The following is a 5615-nucleotide window of genomic DNA, read 5'->3' as shown; positions in this document are numbered from 1 at the left end:
GTCTACGCCGTGCTCAAACTCCTCAGGGGTCCACCTGTCCTCTTCGGGAAACTCGACTGTGGGACCCGCCCCATGCTCCTCAGATGTATTACCTACAAAATCATCTAAAAAGGGGGGTGTACACGTGGAATGAGCTCACTAGCCCAATAAGTAGAGAGGTGGACCACACACAATAGTCCACACATCACAACACATCATATGCACTACATGCCATGCAATTCATTTTAAATCACATACACCTAATCAACATTACTAAGTCTTTGGTTTTAGTGCTACTACAACCACAGTGCGCGTATACTCCGGGTACGAGCCGCGAACTCCCTCCCGCGATACGCCCATAGGGCTGTTGGAGAAGGCCCACCGTGAGTACTCGGAAAAATAAAGACAATGCCGTCCACCGGCTCTCAACAGAAATGTAAATAAATGAAATAACAGTGCTGACTCCAGCAATTTAAAAGCAGTACGATTGGCCCTCTTGAATGTACCACCGGGGTTACCGACTGTCCTACATGACTCGCCGGGCGTAATGCCTAACCGCCACAGTGTCCGACAACCGCGACCCCTGCTTCCCCCCAAATGGCAACCCAACACCTTAACCCCTGTTGGAAAGGGTCGTAGCACGGGATGGTGAGAATCCTAATACCGCATGCTCCTATATGACAGTACGACTGCATAGTGCCTCTGTGTCCCATACCACGGGCCACCAATGCATTCATTTCCAAGCTGACAACGGCATCTAGTCTATCAATGCATTATGCACCATGATGTCCACATTCAACATATAAACATCTCATTCAATTGGCATTTGAAAAGTAAACATAGCATATATGCACATCAATGAGTGGAATGACTAATCTATATAGCATATTCATGATGACATGACTAGATTAGATATAGTTATATGAATGCCAAACAAATGCCTTGAAACAAGGCCAAACGTCCTCTCTCCACTTACTTGTAGCGTACAAGGACTCCCGTTCGGTACGGGTGAGATCCGGAGCAAATCGGGTAGGATTTGGTGAACCTAACATAATTGAGCGGGGTTAGTACTTCACCATTTTAGAATCAAAATTAATGAAATCCGATGTCAAAATCGTGTTTAGAACGTCAAAAGAAGGTCACACGTCCGATTTGGGTTCGATCGGACATACGGATCACCTTCGGGGCCAAACAGGTGGGTAAGACAGGTGGGCTGTCTACCCGCCGGTTATACCCACCGGTTATGACCGGCGGGTAGGTACCCACCGGTTATACCCGCCGGTTGTACCCGCCGGTTTGGCCAGGGACCCCTGCCTTCTCAGGTGGGTACTCTCAGGCGGGTGGGTACCCGCCGGTTGTACCCACCGGTTTTGGCGGGAATGACTCTGTTTCTTCCCCATTTTCTCCATCCTTTGGGGAATCAAACGGGGCTTTTCCCCACCCATTCTTCACACCTTTGAAGTCCTATAGGATGGTTCTAACCTAGATCTAGGTTAGATTCAAGTGAGGGGAAGCCATCTTACCTCTTTGCCCAAAAATGACTTCAAACCCTTCAAATCACTTCCAACTCACAATGCTTCTTCTACCTTGTCAATATCTCTTCAAATCCTTCAAGATCAACACATAAATCATCTATTAAACCTTAGATTCATCATTTCAAAGGATATTTACAAGATCTCAAGAAACCATACTCGAATCAAGGGTTTAAAGCTTGGGTATGGTGAACGTTCGTAAAACCCAACTTTTCTTACCTCCAACTGTAGATCTAGAGTTGAAGATTACTCTCCCGGCACCGGAATGGCAAGATCTAGCTTCGGCGCCACTGAAATCCTTCCTTTCTTCCTCTTCCTTTCTTCTTCCCTTTCTTTTCTCTCTCCTCTTTACTTTTCTCACCAAACGTACGAGGGTAATAAATGGAAAGAAAAGAAATCATAAAGCCTTATATACTATTCCTAATTAAGTGAATAGTGTTGGATGGGTCACTCAGGTGGGTGGGTGTACCCACCTGTTTTACCCGCCTGAGAGCTAAAACTTGGGATTTTGATCGGGTTCGGACCTCGGCTCGAACCCCACCCCAGGCATACGATGTAGCATACGTATATACCTTAAAATACAGATATAATACCTGTTTTATCCGTACATAGCCTTATGGTAGGTGCACGTACACGGTTTGGAAACTCCCGTCTCTTCTGGCACTGGCTCGGACTTGTCGGGCCAGCCGGTGTTTAAGGTCACCCGTGCCATCATAGCCCATAAGGAACCCGCTCTAATATCCTCTGGCTCGGTTCCTGCATGGTTAAACCGGTTCAACCGCGAAATCAGACCGGGTTTAAGAAGCGGGGTATTACATTACCACCCCCTTCTGAAAAATTTCGTCCTCGAAATTGCGTACCTGTTTGATCAAAAAGATGAGGGTACTTGGCTCGCATTTCTTCTTCTACCTCCCAAGATGCTTCTTCCAGTGAATGATCAGCCCATCGCACCTTTACATAGGAAATGGAGCGGTTGCGAAGGGTTTTCACCTTCCGGTCCAAAATTTCAGCTGGCTGTTCTGTGTAGGTCATATCAGCTTCTAGGTACTCTGGTTCCACGGGTAGTACATGAGATGGATCATGCACGTACTTCTTCAGCATGGATACATGGAATACATTGTGAACGTCCCCAAGCGAAGGTGGCAGAGCAAGCATGTAGGCTACTGAGCCAACCCGGGATAAGATCTCAAATGGTCCCATGTATCTTGGGCTCAACTTCCCCTTTCTGTGAAACCTTTGCAAACCTTTAGTAGGAGAGATCTTGAGAAATAGCTTTTCTCCTGGCTGAAATTCAATCTCCTTCCTGCGGGTGTCCGCATAGCTCTTTTGACGGGACTGAGCTGCTTTAATCCGTTCTCTAATACCGTCGACTTTGTCACAAGTCATTTGTATCATCTCAGGTCCTAACATTCGACGTTCACCTACCTCATCCCAATACAAAGGAGTTCTGCACTTTCTGCCATATAACGCCTCATATGGAGCCATCCCAATTGTGGCTTGGTAACTGTTGTTATATGCAAACTCCATAAGAGGTATATATTCTTCCCAACTGCCACTCATCTCCATTGCACATGCCCTGAGCATGTCTTCTAATATTTGTATGGTTCGCTCCGACTGACCATCCGTCTGTGGGTGAAAAGCTGTACTCAAATTCAGCTGTGACCCCAAGGCACGCTGTAAGTTTTTCCAAAATCTGGAAGTGAACCTTGGGTCTCTATCTGAAACAATGCTCACTGGCACTCCATGTAAGCGCACTATGTTGTCCATGTAAAGTTGTGCTAGTTTGGTCATGGAGAACTTGGTCTTGATAGGAATGAAATGAGCAGTCTTGGTAAGCCGATCCACAATCACCCATATCGCATCCATTCCCTTAGGTGTACTTGGTAGTCCGATGACGAAGTCCATTGTAATCCTTTCCCACTTCCATTCTAGTACTAGGAGTGGCTGAAGGGTACCATAAAGTCGATGCCTCTCAACTTTCACTTTCTGGCAGGTAAGACAAGTCGCCACATACAAAGCTATGGTGACTTTCATGTTTGGCCACCAGTAACTTTGTTTGAGGTCTTTGTACATTTTGGTACTTCCTGGGTGGAGTGAGTACTCGGAGCTATGAGCTTCTCTCACTATTTTATCTTGTATATCCAAATCATCGGGTACACACAATCTGTCTCGAAACATCAATGCCCCATCACTGGCTAAAGTAAAATCTGGGTCGTTCATTGTTTGGTATTGAACCTTAACTCTGATCCGCTGCAATTCAAGATCCAAAGGTTGCTTTATTATCACCTCTTGCCTGATTGCCGGATGCACCTGTAGAGCCGACAAGGATACCGTCAACCATTTAAGGTTTTCTGGTTGAGGTTCAAGCTCTGAGGTCGCCCCTTCATACAAGAGGGTTTCGTCCATTAGCATCGCCTCTTGCACAAGTGGTGAGCTGACTGCTAAGTATGAGAGCGACACAGTCTGTGTCTTCCGACTCAATGCATCTGCCACTACATTCGCCTTGCCGGGATGATACTGAATATCGCAGTCATAATCCTTCATGAGTTCAAGCCATCTTCTCTGTCTCATGTTCAAATCCTTCTGGGTGAAGAAGTATTTCAGGCTCTTGTGGTCACTGTATATCTCACACTTCTCCCTATACAAATAATGTCGCCAGATCTTAAGGGCAAAAATGACTGCAGCTAGTTCCAAGTCATGAGTGGGGTAATTCTTCTCATATTCCTTTAGTTGTCGGGATGCATACACTATTACCTTCCCCCGTTGCATGAGAACACAACCCAATCCTACTTTGGAAGTATCGGTATAAACTGTCATTCCACCTGTGCCTTCAGGAATAGTCAGCACAGGGGCAGTCACCAACTTCTCTTTCAATTCTTGGAAGCTCTTCTCACATTCCTCTGTCCGGTCGAATTTCACACCCTTTTTAGTCAACTTGGTCATTAGTGCTGAGATCCGAGCAAAATTCTCGATGAAACGTCGGTAGTATCCAGCCAAACCCAAAAAGCTTATAATTTCAGTAACATTCTTGGGGCATTCCCATTCCACTACTGCTTTCACCTTAGCAGGATCTACCTCGATTCTAGCTTTAGACACTACGTGCCCCAGGAATCCAACTTGTTCAAGCCAGAATTCACACTTGCTGTACTTGGCAAACAACTGTTGATCTCTCAATCTCTGTAACACCATTCTCAAGTGTTGAGTGTGCTCCTCCTCGATCTTGGAGTAGATCAAGATATCGTCAATAAAAACAATTACCCATTTATCGAGCAAATCCTGAAATACTCGATTCATCAGATCCATAAATGCTGCCGGCGCATTGGTTAACCCGAAGGACAACACTAGGAACTCATAATGACCGTATCGAGTCCTAAATGCTGTTTTGGGTATATCACTACTCTTTATCTTGAGCTGATAATAGCCGGACCGAAGGTCTATCTTCGAAAATACCCTGGCTCCTTGCAACTGATCAAATAAATCATCAATGCGTGGCAATGGATACCGGTTCTTAATAGTTAGCTTATTCAACTCCCGGTAATCTATGCACATACGCAAACTACCATCCTTTTTCTTGACAAACAACACCGGGGCACCCCAAGGTGAAACACTCAGGCGAATAAACCCCTTTTCTAATAATTCCTGCAACTGCATCTGCAACTCCTTCAATTCAGCTGGTGCCATCCTATATGGAGCTTTAGATACTGGAGCTGCTCCAGGGGTCAAGTCTATGGCAAACTCCAACTCCCTATCAGGTGGTAAATGCATCAGATCATCTGGGAAAACATCGGGAAACTCTTTAACCACCTTTACTTCTTCTAGAGGTGTAACTCTTGCATCAACATCGAGTACCGAGGCTATGAAACCCCGACATCCACTTTCTAGCAACTTTACCGCTTGGAGAGCGGAGACAAGGACTTTCCTCTCCCTTTTCATTGTATCTGCTCGGTATACCCACTCTTTCCCTTCTTCATCTGTTACCTTAATCAGCCTTTCCGCACAGATCACATTAGCTCGATGAGTCGACAACCAATCCATCCCCAATATAACATCGAAATTCTGCATATTGAATTTAATGAGTTGTGCATCAAAGTTCTTTCCACTAAT

The sequence above is a fragment of the Macadamia integrifolia genome, unplaced genomic scaffold (assembly GCF_013358625.1).
Source record: "Macadamia integrifolia cultivar HAES 741 unplaced genomic scaffold, SCU_Mint_v3 scaffold2823, whole genome shotgun sequence".
NCBI lineage: Eukaryota > Viridiplantae > Streptophyta > Magnoliopsida > Proteales > Proteaceae > Macadamia > Macadamia integrifolia.
Note: the sequence above shows the minus strand (reverse complement) of the source record.